The sequence below is a fragment of the Ornithodoros turicata genome, chromosome 8 (assembly GCF_037126465.1).
Source record: "Ornithodoros turicata isolate Travis chromosome 8, ASM3712646v1, whole genome shotgun sequence".
NCBI classification, from domain to species: domain Eukaryota; kingdom Metazoa; phylum Arthropoda; class Arachnida; order Ixodida; family Argasidae; genus Ornithodoros; species Ornithodoros turicata.
In genome coordinates this window covers 31,416,981-31,435,965 of record NC_088208.1, presented here as the reverse complement: position 1 = coordinate 31,435,965, position 18,985 = coordinate 31,416,981, and the positions used below count along the sequence as shown (strand labels likewise).

At 48.9% G+C, this 18,985-nt stretch overlaps 1 protein-coding gene across 1 annotated transcript in view; it reads right to left on the bottom strand.

The window, feature by feature from the left end:
• LOC135366992 (bcl-2-like protein 1) overlaps window positions 1–18,985 on the bottom strand; it is a 35,837-nt gene that overhangs the window by 1,749 nt on the left and 15,103 nt on the right. The window lies entirely within an intron of this gene.

Genomic DNA, 18,985 nt, shown 5'->3' with positions numbered 1-18,985 from the left:
TTCGCAACATGAACAATGTACGAGGAATAGTTTGAAACATGCGGGTGCACTACGTTGTTACTCGGAGGCGTCATGCGTCCATCTAAGCCAATCACAAACGTCTAATTCCTGCGCGGTTTCACCTATAAAAGTTGACTTCTCCAAAAGCATAGCAAAACGTAAAGCACGCAGTGAAATAAAACTCGGCAAAAACAAAGTCCTGCACTATCTGCATGCCTACTCCTGCATTATCCTTAGGACATGATCTTAGGACAGCTATTCAACAGCAACGTCCCGCTGTCAAAATCCCGCGGCGTGATCATTTGCGGACGGAATCTTGAGTGTCGCCTCACCACATGTAAACACATTCCTGCAGTAACGCCAACAGCGCTTAGCGACAGACATCACATCTCCGCCGGTCACTCCGGAGAAACGATAACATGGTTCCGCTTTCCGACTCACACGATAGGCGCTGTGATATGACCGTGACTGTGAGAAACCGCGTGGTTATGACAGCGAAACGCGTTCGCTATAAGTTGAGTTACCCGTAAACATGAATCACGCACAAATGGGTAGCAGACGACAGCTGGAATAAGCCTGCAGACGTCTGCTATATCCGAGCTGACGACGCCTGTCAGCGTGATAAGGTGATATTAAGCACGATATAAGATGATATTAAGGTGATTATAAAGGCCACTATATAAGCCACAACCTACATGCTGTGCTCGCAAGGAAAAGCTCAATCACTATCTACTATCCACTCAATCAGCTCAATCAAAACTAAAACTCGTAATAGATATAAAAAAAAAAGTAACGGCATTATAGTAATGACATGTATCAAAACTGAGTTAAAGTATTACTAACCCACTTGCGCGTGTCTTACATTACACAGACTGTCGTTACCAACAGAAAGGCCATCGGGAAAACGCAATACATGGATGCAAAAGGAAACAGACAAGGGGGGAAACCATTTCCTTATTTCCCGTCCATTAACGCCCTCGCCTCATTTCCAAAGGAGTCTTACGCGAGTCTTTCATGAACCGGCCCAGCCGCCAGGGCACTACTGTCAGTCTTTGATGGGGAACGACGTCATGATAATGTGGCCTGATAGGGCACGTCTCATTTGCATAACACTCAAATGGGGCACGAGCGAAGCTTCCCTCTATACGAACATACGCCAGGCATGCATATCGGGGTCTAACTGCCGAAGGAGTTTGCACCCTTAATCGCAGGCACGAAAAGAAACGAAAGAGTTCCTCACCCGATGAAATATCTCAATAATCATCACAAAAATGAAGTTGAAAAACGAAGTGCCCTCGTTGCTCGAAGGTTCGCAGGGACCTTTTTACTCACATGGGCAACATACCCCAGAACATATTCCAGCGGAAGATGCGAAAAACGTCATAACTTTCTGGTGCGACGTGAGAATGCTTTTCAGTGCTCTTCTATCTAACTATGGGGAATTCCTGCAGCGGAGCCACAAGATATTCCGCAGCAGACGACAGGACTGATAGTGTCGTCTGCTATGTGTGCGCATAAACCACAGCCGATTTTCTGGCACCGTGCGAGTCTCAACATTAGACGCTCCGAACTTACACCCAGTGAGCGAGCGGTTCTTTTATTATTTTTTTATTTTTCGTCCACTAGAATATTCCATAGGGACGTCGCTAGTGTGAAAGACGCAAACTGTGTCGTCTGCTAAATGTGTCGACCGTGATCTGCTGTAACTGAGTACGTCCCTCCCGATATTTCGGCACCAAGCGAACGGTCTTAAAACATGGCGGAACCTCTTCCCCGTGAGTAGTTTTTCCTTTTTCGCTTTTTCTTCTACTAGAATATTCCGTGGGGATGTCGCTCGTGTGAATACACGGGGAGGCGAGATGAAGGTGCCGTGTGGAAAACCTTGTCGAAACATAAATAGCTGCATCGTCTGTCCGCCGCGTACGCCTGACCAATTACAGAGGGCAAGTAAACCGAAGAAAATCGTTTATTCCCGCGCCGACCTCACCTCAGGGTGGCCTCGCGTCGGCGAAGAACAAAAAAGGAGGAGCGCAACCAAAAAACTGCAACACCGTGAAGCGCCACGTCGTAGCCGTGAGGACGACCTTGGAGGATGGTGAACACCAGAAAGACATTATATTAAAATAATAAATATATATAAAAAAAGGCGTGGGATAGGAGGCAGCTGAGAGAAGCTACCCACCAGCCAGCCATACAAAAGGTCTTCCGCTTTCGTTTTTTCTTCTTTATTCCGTCTCCCTTTTTCTTCATGTGCTTGTACCGTTATTAAGCTGTAATATTTTCTTTGGCGAGTGCAGATGCACCAGCGCCGCGTGCGAACGCCGAAGATTTATTTACAGCGTGTGGGAGCAGGAACTGGGTAAGCCAGTTCCCAATTTAAAAAATGGCGACCACGGCGACTGTGTTGCCGTCGTGGTTTTACTCCGTGAGAAACAATGCATGTAATGCACTCCACGCCTTGTTTTAACACCGCAAGAACATCAAATCAGCGCTAAACTTAAAAAAACTATGGTGTAAGCGGTTAATCCAGCGATCTGGTACACTAAACAAAAACCTCGGGTAGGGAGGTGCCGATATTTCGAACAGGTATTGTTATTCTACTGGGTACAGACCACTTAAACACACTGTCAATGATGAGGACGGTGCCCAGTAGAAGACGGATGCAGTCAGTGATGAACTCCATGTATTTTTCACGAAGTACGGTGGAAGTGCGTGGTCTTATATAGAGACTTGAACGGAAAACCCTGGCAATCACACATGGTGGGATCCACGCAGAGTAAAAACAACAGGACAAGGATGTCTCAACATTAAGACGTGGACAATCTAGTTCACAACTGCCTTACTCATGGAAATGGTCAGACGGCGTGTTGTACGTGTTGTGAACGCTAATACCTGAACCACTGTGAATCTGCGCTCTATTACAAGCACGAAAGTTATGATTTGTGCCGTGGGTTAATTTCCGACTGAACCTCTTACGTCCTTGCTGAACAGGACATTTCCTTCCGTTCCTTTTATCAAACCATACGGCACCTGCGCGTGCACTTTAATGTTTCCTTGAAGGAACGTTGCGTGAGCACAAAGTATCTACCTCTATAATGATCCAGCTACAGTCGAGCTTTAAAAACAAGGCAGGTCATGCGTAGAAAACCAAAATAAAATAATCCCTTTGATCACCTGGCGATGGCAACTCAAGGCCAGCGAGAGCTAAAGGGCTCTTTTGTCGCTGAAAGAAAAAAATAAACGGACGTGACGCAGTCCAAGGCCTCCAAATTTCACGCTCTGAAGGACACCACACACGCGCACAAATGACGGTCCGTTCCCCTTTTGACAAACAATGTTACGTAACCGATAACAATCTGGAGTAGAATTTTGTGCGGCCTGTTCATTGAGCCAGCTTCAACGGAACCAAACATGAGTAATGTAGGAAGAACGTAGGAGTTGATCGTCGTGGGTGGACCTCTATATATTCCCGGTTGCAAAATCCCCGATCTGGAAATTCCCGTTTTCGAAAGAATGAAAATTAAGGAGAATGCTGGATTGCTTCGTAAGATGGTGTATGCAGTGTTTGAAAAACACGGTATCACTACTTAACCACCCCAATTCACGGATATTCGATGTCTGTCCAAGTCATTTCAGCGAACGAAAGCCAAATTTTTGGCGGCCGTTATGCTTAGTGGATGAAGGAACGAATAACCGAGAGACACGGGACACGAAGACAAGCACAAGAGTTCTCAGCTTAGCGGGACAGGCACGACGGCACACCACGTTGGTTAGTTTATTATTAGTTAGTAGTCCAAGTTCGGTGTTTGAATTTTTGCTGTCCAGGTTAGCCCAAGTTCACTGTTGCCAATTTCCCGCTCGCGACTGTGCATTTTAGAGTGAAATAACGTTTATTTCCAAAAGCTTATTTTGCAGCCCTTTATTTCGAGGCACACCCCTTTAACGGAACCAAACACGAGTAACATGGGAAGAACGTAGGAGTTGATCGTGAATCACCTAAGTAGAGACGATAGCGCAGAAAACGACTTTGTCATCGGACCCAAATAGTTACAAACGTACTACTATTCTAAACGCACACTCAAACGTTTCCAAGGGCGTGAGTGCTGAGTCAAGACTCCGGCGTTGCGCAACGAGCAGAAAGTTCCGTTCAAGGCCGAGGAGAGCGCAACAGATGCGCGAGAGGGGGCTTGGAGAAAAAAAAAAAAAAATTCCCGTAAAGCACGCCCCACTCGCTTTGCGTCAAAGTACAGAACGCGAAAGTGGCTTTCTGACATGGCAGGGTCCGTCAAGTATACGTCATCTGGCTACAAAGAACCGCCCTGCCTGCAGCGAAATCACAACGTCTGAACCGTTAAGTTGGCGTGAAACCTTCGGAGAACGTCGTTGAATCATGCTGCCTCGCACACAGTAAACATGTGCTTGAAAGACACGTTCGCAGTACAGAAGTGCGCCCACGAATTGCTCTAAGTCGACAAAAACGCCAGCAAGTGCTGAACACAAACTGTCACGCGCCTATGTCTCACGCTGCATGTGAGGAGCGCCAACACACTGCCAATAAGGAACTTTTTTCTTCACCACATGACTGGTAGTGCCTCGTGTGCAGATTACACCTGCCTAGGTAATGCATTTCTGTCATTAACGTTCGCTGGCAGGCATTTTTCTAACACATTTCTCACGCCCAGCAGCGCATGGTAACAGGCACTGAGGTCGGTGAACTGCTAAGTTTCCTTTTCTCGCTTCGTTATTTCTCCCGTCTGATCTCTCCGAAGTGCTGGAAGACGGACCGTTTCCACTTGAACGAGGCGTAAAACAAAAAAGCACCTCCCTCTCTCACTCGGAAGGCTGCCAAATAGGCAGCAGCGGCTCGACGGCATTCCGATACCAATCCACAGCGACGCACCGCAGAACTTTACGAGCCCTCACGCCAAGAAAAGAAGCTCGTCCAAGATCAACAAACTGCATTCCACCTCTGGCTGCTGTGTGCGTCGGTGGTCGCGGGACGCGGTTACAAGAGATGACCACACATACTGCCGACACAAATGTACGTCTGGATCCCCTCACTGATGCAAAACAAAGCTCTGATCCAAAGGACTATGTGAAGGGCAGCCATCGCAACGATTGCGTCCCGGAAAGAGAGCTATAGGATGGATTACCACCTGCGACGCCCCATGTATTTTCTATGGGACTAACTTCGGTAAATTTTCTACTGTACTGGTCCTTGTTCGGAAGCTCTTCGAAATTAACATTGAGTGTATGTAAGAGAAAGCTAATTTTCCTGATTCATATAAGGTGTAATCACACGACGTCAAACGAAGGCGTATTGGGTCGCCAAGGTGGTGGTCACTTTTTCGGCGCAGCTTTTGCTCGAAAACGAAGCCTAGAATGGTGTTTTGAAATCCTTTTATCCCGAAGACATTTCGCCATTGATGTTAAGTTTGCTTTTACGAAGCTCATGCATTGAAAAATCGCGCAGTTTGTCATCGTTCAATGCCGCTCGCACGAAAAGTGACCACCAGCAGGAGGAACTTACGAGCATGCCACGTCACTGCTGCGTCAGAATGCGACGTAGGTGAATCCACTATTCTAGGGGCACTACGAGAGCACAGAAAAATAATCAAGTGACGGTGATGCCGTAGTCTGCTACGCCAGGCGGGCAGCGTCAGGAAATAAGTCACGAAGAATAATCAACATTTCACAAATCAAGTTGCGAAGATATGATGGCGTCGACGCAGGCAAGCCGATGGATTATACCATGATGAGCAGAGCCCGAGCTTGGACAGCGAAAAAACACGACACACAGCGCGACTAGTTGCGAAGCACGCCACTGAGCTACTAAAAGATGCTGGCGAATTTTTCTTACGTACTTGCAAAGCAAAAATATTACTAGAACGTATTGATACCAGGATCGTATGGATCAACTTCTTCCTTGTCGCGTTACACCACAAAATACGAAGGTAGGCGACACGCTACTTTCACGTCGTATCACGGTCCACCCCGAAGCGCCACATCGTAGGCCAGAAGTGAACTAAATATAGTCCTGCAAAACACGACCACCACCAGGCGCTGTAGATGCATTTTTAACCCAGTGCAAACGGTTACTATTTTTTATTAGACAGCGAAATGCGTCGTCTGTCTACCCACTGGTGGATTTTGCGAATCGGGCATGTTCTAATTCAGTCAAGATGTGTCATGTCCAATATGAGCCGTTTCTTCGCTTTTATTTTTATTTATTTTTATTTTTTTACTGCAACAACTTCCCCGACAAAATCGGGTCTCCTTCGTATTCCGTCGTCGTGACCTCCCACGTTTACAGCTGCCTTCCCACGCGTTCACACAAGCCACCGCGCCGCACTGTTCCCAACAGTAATGATGTCGCACACTTTCCGAGCAGGCGACAGAGGTCCCCATGTATGTCCCCGGCTTAGATTACCGCACGGGGAAAAAAAGAAGACTCTCACGGTCGATCAGCCGTTTTCTCTTTCCACTGGCGGCGGAGGCAGCAGTGTCGAGCAAGCAGGCATGCTACGGAACGCCTAGCAACTCTCCACAACAACTGCCATGGGAAACCTCCGACGTCGCCCCCGTAAAATAAACCAGCTAGACATAAACAAGAAAGAAGAAAATGTTCCGGTGAAGAAGAGACATTTTCTTCCCCTCCTCCTCCTCCTCATTCACCAGTTGTTGCCGCTGCCGACGTTGCATGCGGTTCCCAGAGTCTGCAGACGATGGGGACACATTTTTTCTTTTCTTCCTCGGAGTGTGCGCGTTCACCGGGTTTGTTCTCGTCTTTCAAAGGGGTGACGCGTTGACACGTCATATGCACGGGAGACGACGCCCCCGTTGCCATGTCGAAGGCCGTAGTCCGCATTCCGACTGTAATCGGGCACCGTACTGTCGCCGCGGCAGCTCTGCGCTCTCGGAATCGCGTAACAGTGGGAACGAGGCATCCTCTTTCCATTTTGGGATAACGAGCAAGGGAACGCGGGTCACAGCACAAGAATGGAAGGACGATTCTTTCTCTTACCCAGGAAAAGATACACATGAGCAATGTAGCAGTTTCCACAATGGCTTTGCCGCTTTGGAAGCAGCCGCAACCCGCCATTAGCAAAAGAAGACTGTAGATACACTCGAAACTGCGCCAGTAAGCAATGATCGCTCTGTCGATAGCCCAACTACAGCTTCCACATGTTTTTCTTCAGGGCCGAAGACCGCCGAAGACAGGAGAAGAAAGACGCAGACGTTAAAAAAAAAGAAGGAAACACAAGGAAAAAGGGAGAAAAAACAATTCTTCTTCTTCTGTTCATTTGCTTGTCTTTTCCACTCCCTCAGTTCCAGGGACACTCGAAGGATGTGGAAGATATTCCCCGTTTACGCCGTATATCATCATCAAGAGCCAAGCTTTTCCAACGTCCAGAGGATTCCAATGATCATCAGATCGTATCTCACGAAAATATGGCTGACGTGTACGTCCTGAGTCTTTCTCGCGTTCCGAGGGAGGTCATTTGTGCGGTCCCAAGCAGCACAATGTACTGAAAGTCGAGTGCAATAGGGGTGGACGGTATGTGTCCTATCAATGTTCGTTAGTTTTACGAGTGTGTTCAAGGCCTTCCACCTACCCGTCCACCCCTATTGCACTCGACCTTCAGTACATTGTGCTGCTTGGGGTGTCTTGTACCGATAAGAACGAGCTGTCGACAAGGAAGTAGGTGGCATCAATACACATTCAAAGGTGGTGCAAGGTGAGATATAGACAAACAGTCTTTCCCACCAATGCGTTCAGATTTCTTTGCCCCACTGCGTGGACACAGATGCCTTGCTTGTTCTGAGGACCGCATAAGAGTTCCGCGGCTCGCGTGACGTGAAAGTCCATTTCCTTCCTCGAGAACAGGCTGACAAGCGGTTCTACGGCACACCGCATATATCATCGATGAAGTGCTCACTATGAAGTATGCTTATCTAACACTCCACCTGAAGAAGACACTTCTCCAAAAGCACACGTTCGCGCTGACATGTCAAACCCCCGCTAACACCAAACCGCATCATCCACCAACACACGTCATATGCAGTCCGCCCCCATACGTGTCACCATGGGAACGGTGGACACATTTTCCATTCTCACGCCTACCCTCTTCTCGTCTAATGCAACAAAAGAAATACGTCAGCTGAGAACAACAACAACGACGACGCCTGTCGGCTCCGTTCCAGTGCGAAACGTATACCCATTGTTTTCTTCTGACACTATTGTTCTCCATCTTCCGTCACACGGAACAACTTCGATGCGACAAGAATGTGACATTCCTTCCTGCCCTAGCTGAAACTCCGCAAACATCAACAGAACCGAACGTGCTCCCGGTGGGTGGAAATCGACTCTGTGGACCGTGACCACGTCACAAAGGAAACGCACAAACGATACGTTGGCACTACGACTTAATCACGTCCTAAATGACTCCACCTCGCCCTCTGCATTCAAAATCGATACCAGGACCGAACGCTTCAGCAAACAAGGCGTGTTTGTTTTGCTCTGAAAGCTTGAAAGCGCTGATAGATCCGTGCTCCACCCAGGAGGGGTTTGAAGACAGATCAAGTGGAAAGGGTTCCTCCAACGTGTCTTGGCCATGTACGATGCAAAGCCTCTGTGTATATAGCGTCTTGCAGACAGAGCGAGCTACTGTCCAAAACACGGGCCTGGTTTGTATCACGGTGCTACCAAAGTGTTAGCGCCACGGACCCACGTTTATAAATGCGCGTGCTTCCTCGATGAGTCGACTAACTAGAGCAGCGCCCACTTTGGACAGGACAATAAAAGAGCATTCAAACGAAGCCAATGACCACTGTGCAGTTCAGAGTGCCTGTTCACGCACACAAGACCATCAGCGAACGACTGTAATGGTTCCGATGTGCTCCAATGCCGACGCAAATGCCTTACCCTTCAAACTCGTTTAATGCTTTAATACTACGCTTACAACATTCCCGAGTTCGATTTGTTTGCACTGTCGGAAAGATCGATGAACTGTTCGAATAATAAACGAAGGTAATGCTTGTGTGGACTGTGCATCCAGCCTGCTCCTCCAGGCATTTTGGCCACGCAGCGCTGTTACGCAAGACGCATGGGTTAGAATGCCGCTAGATCCGCGTACAGGGGAGCAGGTTATAGAATAGAGCGTCATGATACCGGGCGGAGATAGTCGTCCACGATTGTGGTACCGCCGAACGTGATGGTGCATCGGTCACGTGCGGCAGAGCTGGGAGGATCCCGGATGCTGTCGGTCGACGGGGCCCACCCAGCCTTTTGTTTCGGCCCACAGCCTTCCAGAGACAAAAGGAGTCGTCTGCGGAATAGTATAGGCCCACGCGAAAACGACATCGACAGTCCTTTTTTTGCGTTCTGTTTTGTTGCATTACTATTTCCTCGGGTAAACACAAAAGCTCCTCTTTTCGGACGACCGTGAGCGATGTAAGAATTTTTGAATGTGCGAAATACTGTGCAAAAAAAAAAAAAAAGTTTTGTTTACGGAAGTGAGAAAATTCCCAGAACAATATGAAACGACGTTTGCCGATCGCAGTCACAAGTGCCTACCAGTTGATAAGTCCGGGTTTTACCTCACGAGATAGCGCAATCGTGGGAAATGCCACAGCTATCGCGGTCTGCGGAACAGCCTTGCTCAGATGAGGGTTCCCTGACGTCAGCCACAATCAGCACGTAGTTCGCGCCTTTTATCGTCCCTTGCGGAGAGTCGCATATCTAAGCAGAGCCTGGCCATATCGAACTGCTGGCCTCCAGTGATGTGTTCGGAATCACTAAAACCGGGATACGAAAGCGGGCACATTCACCACGGAACGTATGAACGAGGAGAGGGGTGGGGTCGCTTCCAAATATTGATATACCGTGTTTAAAAACACGGTATCAATATTTAACCACCCAAATTCACGGGCTTTCGATGTCCCACCAAGTCATGTTAGCGAACGGAAACCAAATTTTAGCAGCCATTAGGCTTAGCAGGGCAGACACGACGACACACCACGTTGGTTAGTTTTTATTATTAGGTTAGCCCAAGTTCGGTGTTTGCATTTCTATGTCCAGGTTAGTCGTAGTTCGCTGTTGGCAGTTTCCCGCGCGACTGTGCATTTTATAGTCAAGTAACATTTTTTACAGTAGTTTATTTTGCAGCGGGGATTTCGATCCCATTATTTCGAGGTACATGCCCCATGCAGGCTACATTGACAAAGGTGCATCCCCGTCTCGGTACTCAAAAGTCGCTCAGAGGCGCTCTCTCTCTCCTCTACACTGCACTCAGTCAAGAGCCAGAAGAAACTCTTGAGATGTTGTCGGCGTCACCTGGGACTGCTTTCCCGGTGCATCTCAGATGCACCCGGTGTCCTTTAGCGATCGCATTATAAACTGAAGGAATCGACCGGAAGGGGGTTCATGCATTATTTAGCACGGTGAGCCGTCCTCCGACTGTAATCGCTCCAACAGAGTTGGGAAGGTTTGGGAACCGCGTGGATTACAACGATTAAAGGAGAGACCGCAAGACACAATCACTTCCTTATTACGTGACTGAGCAAAGCAGCGTATCTTGTGCAAGGCATTTCACGTGCTTGGTGACAAATAGTTTGTTTCTATGTTATTTCGTTGACAAGTCGTAAACATGATTTTGACTTGCTCTTGAATCCCTCAAAGCACAAGCGTAATTTGTATTGTGTGTCATGCCGGGACTGCAGCTGTTTATCCAGACCCCGTACACGCCCCCAAATGTTCAGTGCCACCCCCTAACTTTTTCACCTGTGTACCTCCTACACGGGGTGCGCCCTTGCGATTTCAGCTTTAGAACATGTCGGTAATGACATATTAAGCTGTAATGACGATACTATAATAATGACCCCCCATTTGTTCCAACATCCCTCCGTGCTTGGGATTTTGAATAAACCACTGCGGCACTGTATTGTAGGATTACCTAGCAGTCCTAATTGTAAACTGCGAAAAATGTTCGCGCACAATAAGAACGGTCCTTGCCAGTTCCTTTTCTATTCAATTTAGGGAGCCTGCATGCGCGCTCCCTAATTCAATTCCCTCTTTCCCTCACTATTCCAATTGTCCTGTTTCAACCGTGACAGCTACGAAAGCCTTTTGCACAGTCCAAGGAACTCCGTTCCTGTCCAAAAACATAAGGACAATGAATAGTTGATGCTCAAATGTAGCTGCATCAACGCATACGCTATAGCTTTCAATCGTGCCTCACCCTCAGGACTTTCACCGCTGAGTAGCACGACTGTCTACTCTCACCGGCACTGTCCTATTCGAGAAAAACAAGACTTCCCCTGCCCTACCAAAGCAAGTGGGTGCTGCTTGCAGCAGCCCACAGTATAATAGCGTCACATCATGCTTCCAAGGCCTCGCCGCTTATCGCCCTCAAGTTGATTACGTCACAAGGACGCGATGTGTCACCGTTTCCGTCATCGCTTCTTCGAGCTCGCGGAACCTCTCCTCTCCGGTACACACAGCCCTAACCTCTACTAATCGAGCACGTGCACGTATTATTCGTCTGTTTATCTGTTCACTAAACCGGCGAGGTAGGAATAAAAAATAAAAAAAATACCAAGGAAGGCTCTGAAGTCTACCGCCGAGTTCCCACGAAGCAGCAGACGTGAGAGGAGGAAAGAAGTTGTGCGATTCATGCCAGGAAAAAATAAGACCAAAGACAGCAAGACCAACGCCAAGGAAGCCACGTTCCAATGTGCCTCCCCTCCCTTTCGCAGCCCCTCCTCTCCCCTTCGTTCTCAAGACCACGTGATACTAGTGGAAAGGAGTAAGGTTACGAGGAGGGAGAGGGCGAAACGAGTTCATTGAGGCGGCCGCGCCGCGAGAAAATTCCAGGAACGCGGCTCTACAACTCTGTATACTCCTCCCGATGCCTGCAGAACTAAAAATACGAAGTACGCAGCTAAAAACCAAGAGAACAACGCCAGGGAACGGGAAAGGGGGAGAGCACCCCCTAAATCTTTCTCTGCCGAACGCTGCAAAGGCAGTCGGCCCCGCGCAACGAGCCGAGAGGAGCCCATCGAGCGCGGAGCGGCAGTACGTGCCACAGCGGAAGCTCAATTCAGCCGCTGAGCTCCGTCGAAAACAGCCCGGCCCCAACAAGCTCAGAAAAGCTAAAAAAATCAGAAGAGGAATGCTGCCAAAAGAAGGTGGCAGCAGCACAAAAACATCTAAAGACAAAGGCTAGACAATGACAACGAAGGTTTTGCGAAACAGCGGTCTCCTTCCAGGTCATCCAACTTGCAGAGGTTTCTTTGATCTGTGATGTTTGGCATTGGACACCTATCCATCAGGAAGGTTGTTCACCCGCACGACGTTCTTTCGCAAAGAAAGAGACCAGCAGCCCGGAAACAGCTGCGTGCCCATTAACAAACTGCACTCTCAAATGACAGTTCGACAGACGCCTGTGCACACACACACACACATACGTCCCAGCTTCGAGCAAAAAACGAGAGGCTCACGAAAGTCACAAAGCTATTGAAACAGCAGTGCAAGCGCCCATTCGAAAAAAGGATACCGGCGGCCCATGGAGAATGTAGCGACTCTGCAGCGGGGTCGCGGGACTCCAGGACCACACACTGCTCATTGAGTTCCTGTTTCTCAGCACGCTGGAATGCGGGGGCCTCCTCTCTTCCTCCTCCTCGGCATTGCGTTTATCTTGGGCGAACCTTCTCGCCGTCCTTCGCCTTTTTGGACGGGCCGACAACAAGGCAAAAGAATGCGAGCGACGAACTCTGCTCTTGAAGACCTCCATCCACCACCGCGAACGGAAGAAAAGTCTGGTTGGGCATTGGCTCGCATCTTGAAACGGGTATCTTGTAGCACTTCAACGAGCTCGAACAACGCACAAAAACAAGGATATCGTATTCTTAAGAGCGTTCCTTGTCTGTGCGCGTAGTCCTGTGGAAACCAATTCGTTACCTAGCAGTGCAGAGCCCTTTGAACGTAGGAGTTCAGCTCGAAAGAACGTTTCCTCTCCACTTATACCGAAAAGGCTTCGAAATCTACGCCATCCTGTCTTCGAACTGGCCTTATTTTGAAACGGGCTTCTCACGTCTGTTCCGGGCGTAGTGCATCAGTCACTATGTCATTGAGTCGGAAGGCGTCGCAATACTCAAACGCGTTCTACTCCAGCGACCAAAACGAGCACTGCTGCGTGACTTCTCCCTCTTGTTCCACACATGCCACAACTGAGACACGCCTTCCATTGTGCACATAGCCGTGCCAATCCAAGCCGTACCAACCTCGCATTGTTACCCACAGTACCGGACTAGACGCAAAGGCGGTCTCCTACACACTCAGGCCCCTCGGAGACATCAACTCACATCATCCTCCAAGTCTCGCCATGCGCAAACAAAAGGCGATCGAAAAGCCTGTGAGCACGCACGCATGGAATGTCACCGTCCTTCAGACAGAAGGAAAGACATGTAGCTGCTGTACTGGTCGAGCCGTACATTGTACCCACGCAAGTTTTCCCACGCTTGTCGTTCTCATGTATCGACGAGAGGACCAGGCCGCTGTTATTCCGTAGCAAATGGCAGTGGTTCACCTTTCGCACTCTTGCGCCGACACAGACGCTCATCTCCAAGCAGGTACACGTAGGCGATTTCACGGTTTGCTGACGTTCCAAAAGAGAGAGTGCGTGCAATCACGATAACTCTTGCAGGCCCGTTCTTGGTACGAGAATTCGCGGCAGGGGTGTTAGGCGCTGATACCGTATAGACGCGATTTTATTGCGAAGTTAGACCCTCCAGTAATTAAAAGTTTTGTTTTTGGTTGATTACTGTCAGACCTGCCCCGGAAGCTCTGCACGCATTCGAATAAATTTTAGTCGCCGTCCCGATTCACGCCACGATTTCATTCAGTAGCCCCCTCTGGTAGCCCCCAATCTCGAGTCCTCCTAGCGGCTCCAGTGCAAGGTTCGTTTAAAAAGAAATAGATGTCGATTACCGCCCATCCAATATATTCAGCAACTGAAACTGAACTGCGAAGCAAAATGCAAGTACGGCGCGCGCAAGAGGGACTGAGGGACCCATAAGGGCAAGTGCCGACAAACACCGATAGAGGGAGCGACGGATGAAGGCCATTTTCTTCCTTTTCCTGCCATTCCCTTGGAATGCATTCCGAGAAAAAGCCACATTCCACAGACACCCCGCTTGCCCCATTCACAGGGGTAATCCCCGCGGCCGTGTAAAAACCAAGAGCTATTTCATAGCCCGCCGTTGTTGCTGCTGCTGCGACCTGCCAGGCCCTCTCTCCTCGTGTGATAGGGTACGCCGTGCGAATTACGCATGCATGCATGTCTCGAGGTTCTGAGCAATGGTCTACAGACGTGAGCAGACGTGTTTCTGCATGATTCTGACACATTCCCGACTCTCCTTTCCCCGAAAGAATGTGCGGGAATAATTTAGCGGCTTCGCGTCAAAATGAGAAAGTGCAAGAGATAAACTGATGTTCTGAGGCTGGAACAACAATCGTTGAGAAAGTGCGTTCGCGTAGCTCGAATTAGTTTTGCTTGAATTATTTTCAGTTAGCAAAATTTCGGTGTTTATGACAAGGACAAGGCATCCATATGCATTCGTTCCGTCAACGGCAAGGGTAAGGAGCGCTCTCGAAGAAGTTGAAAAAAAGAACGTAACGGTATGAAAATTGGATAGGCGCATTTTCTCGTTCTGGAAGCTTCAGAGTACACAAATATACCCAGACGACTGAAGCAAAAGCCTCAAATCGGGAGGTACTGATATTTCGAACCGAAATCCTGATATTTCGAATAGAGGCAGTTTTTCTACTGGCCTGTTCTCCCCAGGAGAACAGCCTCTGTTCGAAATATCCGCTTCGAGGCAGAGGCGCTTTTCCTTCACTCTACCGTTATTATCAGATCGTTGGCTTTTACACTTTCTCGGGATATACTGAGAAGTTCGTCTAACATTAATAAGAAAAAAATATAATACATAGATAAAGGAAGAACACTTTTTTTTCGAACAGTCTGAACTTCAGTGTGGAGGCACAACATTTTCCCACATAGAATCATCCGCCTACTTGTTCTGTGATACTGTTATCCATTCCAAGACAACCGTCCCCCCCCCCCCCATTCCCACCAGCGTGCTATATACCCATCATACCACTGTCACTGTTTCACCACAGGGTGACGTCTTCTCACGACCATTTCGCAAACGTCCACGTCCAAAAATACAAAGACGAGAGCGTCACGACCTGCTCGTTCGTGAACCCCCGCATAGCTGAATTGTCAAAGACAATCTCTTTCACTTCGTACGCCATTGGCTCTGGACAGGGCTGCCGATTTCACAAAGATTTTGCCCGCCTAGTCTGGCGAAGGCCGCATGAGACCACCATGACTCCCCCTTCATGATGAGTTCCTCCCCCAGAACTCGGGGTGCCGTTCATGATGCCTAGAGAGAGAGAGAGAGGACGCATTCCATCGATTGGAGGGCGAAAAGGAGGAGAGATAGGACCCGACAATAGGAGAATAGAGAGTGGAGAGAACGCCTGGCGAATAGTGTTGTTTGGTGGCGGTCATTCTCAAAGGTTACATGCACGCAAACGAAAGTAACGTTAGATCGCGAGGAAATTGCCAAAAATCATGAGAAAAGAAGAGTCTTTACCTCCGACGTGCGCCGTGTCTTCTTCTCCGGGTGTCTGGAAATAAACACGGAAGCTACCCCGTGTGTCTTTAAAAAACTAATCAAGGAAAAGTATAGTGCGGGAGAGTGCGAAAAAGAAGCCGGTAATCAAAGTCTTCTCTTGAAAGCCCACAGGCTACATTCGGACGAGTAGTTACAGCTAATAGTCCACTAGATTGCGGTGGCTCCTCACTTTAGTCCCTTGAACCTTGCAGTTTACTCCCCGGGACTACGAATATAGTCCCAAAACTTCGCATAACCTTCCGTGCATTTAGTCCTGGAATGGAGTAAGTTGTGGCAAGCATCTAATCCCAAAAATGACTAAAATTACCCCCCCCCCTCCCCTGGGTCTATATTATATTTGTCTGACTCGGTCCCTCGTTGTAGTGGCTCCTCGTAGAGCTCGCAAGCGCATGAGAGACAATCAACTTTGTCTCTATCACAATACAAACAAAGGAGGGACGGAGAGGAGGGGAAAAAAAAGTCCTATGCGGGATTCGCGGGCCTTACATAATAGTGCACCCAGCTGTAACGCCAGAGCCTCCGAAAGCCCGCACCGTGCCTACCCATACGTAGGAATTCGCGATCGCCGGTGCTGACCGTCGGCGATTTTCTGTTCCGGTCGATTGGCGCACCCTCTATTACCCCATCCTCGCGGCTATACCAGTCGGAGAACGCGGATGTTAGCGCCCCTCCATCCACCTGAAGCGTGAGACGGCCCAAGATGAGCAAAGAAGGCCGCCGATCCCAGACTGCATTCCTGCGTCCCCCACCGCCCATCCCCAGGTAACTGCAGCGGGCGCCCTTCAACAAAGGCGGCTCGTTTCGGCGCACGGCGGGGTTCCACGTTGCTCGACACAGAACATCTCTTCTACAGCTGACCGCTGGTCACCGCGTTCAAAGATGGGTTTGCACGGCAGCTACATTTGGACAGTGCCAGGAAAACCGATGCGGTGTTCTATCACAAAGAACGTGCAGATACGCGTATTACACGTATACGTTTAATACGCGTTACACTGTTCTCCTTTTCCCGAACGAAACTGTGTGCAATGAGCTTGCGCAGATCATTTTCGTACCACGCTTTTGTTTTTCCCGAACATATTCCAAAAGCCAGGATCCTCTCGCTATGTATGCTATGAAATGCAAGTTAAACTTCCCTGCATTACTTTTCAAGATGCAACCTTAATGGCAAACGACAAAATCGACACACATAGTGTCACATGTTTTTTGTAGTTGTTGTTTTTTCGTGCAGTTCATTCCCGAAGACGTAAGAAGCGTCTTCCAGTTATGAGTGTCACATTTTTTTCTGTTACAAAACAAGCTTGACGGCTAAGTGACTTCACTCGAAGAGAGACTTCTCCTGCACCAGGTTAAAGCTCCGTAAGCCCACAGGTCCCTATTCACCCCTTTGTTTGAGATCAGCCGCGTACACCGCGCATCACAGTTCATTTCCACTGCACCCGAGCGAGTTTATTTTCACAGTCGGTGCTTTCGAGAAGTTTTTCTTAACCCAATTCGTCGAACTTCGCCGAGCATTCATGAAATCCTGCGTGATGCACGCAACAAACCCGCAAAAACGCAACTCTTATCGTCGTGCGTTCGCACTCATCACCGCTAGGCACACTCATCCCCCAATGCTGCAAAAACCCCGAAGGCCAACCAACGGGGTCGTACTTTGGCGGCTCATTTCGAGCCCCCGCGTTTATCGATCCACGCAGCCACAACAACGACAACAAGCCCGTCCGCGGATCGATACTTCTTCCCTTTCGTTACTGAAAAAAGCCCACGTCACGGGTACTCACGTGACAAACGCCAGCCAATGCAATCGCTGCAGCACTGTGGGTCAGCCGATCTCGCCCGAATCGAGGTCACGTGAAGCTCCCGCTCCACTCAGAGCGCGCGCGTCAAATCTCACGTGATGTGACGCACGAAGGCGCTCGTTAGTGTCAACTGCGACGCCTTTAGAGGTCGCTGCTGCAGCCGTGCGTTAATTCGATAACGAATTTTGATCTCACCCCATTCCTTCTCCTCAGCCGTTTCCGCCAATTAGCATTATGCCTAGGAGGATGGTGGCGTTGGGTGCACAATCAACGGACGGTGTGATAAAACGGTTAGTTAAGTCGCTCTGGCGATACCTGAAATGGAGAGCCGGTATATACGTGTGCAGGTGGAGGAACGAATGCGACGCGTACGTCTATACGAGGTGCTTAAGTTTATTCATAGAAGAACTTGTGCAGACTTTGTGGGAAGGCCGTTTCGATCAGCTGATGCGTACAAAAGCGAGTGGTATACGACTGCACTTGTCCATCCGTTACGGAACTAAAGAGGGAAAAGCAATAGTGCAGCGTGTGTCATTGTCTTGCTGCACAGCAAAAAAATAGAGAGTTTTAGCGCATCGTATGCTGTCGCCTTTGCGTACGTAAGGGATAGCGTGTTGGTTCTGCGCAATGCGCGAAGCTTTCTTTATGTTTTGCGAGTGCGCGGAATCACGAACGCTATCTCTTACGTACGCAAAGGCGATATACTGTACGATGCACCAAAACTCACTAACAACGCGGACCCCACCCGCGTAAGCGATTTAAAATCAACGGACCATCGGCAGAACACAATCGGAATATATCCCGGCAACAATGGTCCTCGCAATCTCGTCTGCATACAACAGTCGTCTGCTCGCTCGCTCGCAGACGATACATCATCCGAAAATTGAATTTCCAAAACGTACATCTTCTTCCTCCGACTGTGTTTGAGCGGGTGCACAATACGGTCCCAATCACAGCGCACACGCACCAGCAAACCCAGTAGTCGGAACGTCATTAAAACAGATTTTCGCTCGCTCAAAACATGATGGATGCGAAGCCCCGGATTTATATATTCCCGGGGTTCCCTCTCTCTCTCTCTCGGACAGCTCTGGAAAAATGCTTCTCCCGCGAACACAATTACATGCGCCTTTCTACGCAATTATGCTCGTGTGTTGATGCAATTACAGTACGCTTCAGAAGACGCAGTGGGGGCGTACAGGGAGCTTGTATCAGTGAAAATAAAAGCGGAGAGAGACTACTTAAAAAAAATGGACAGTTTAATGACAGCCTGCTCACATTTCGTAAAAAAAGGGAGAAGAGACAGCTGACATAATGTGCTTAGCCGCAAGATGTCCGCTTTAATCGTTGCTGGGACGAACGGGAGATTGCTTGAGACGCTGGATGTATTCAAAGGGGGCTCTCGCCATGCATTCTCAGGACCAGAGCATCGAACCGAAACTTTTTTTTTTTTCGGTTTGTTTCGGGTACGGCTGTAAATGTTCGGT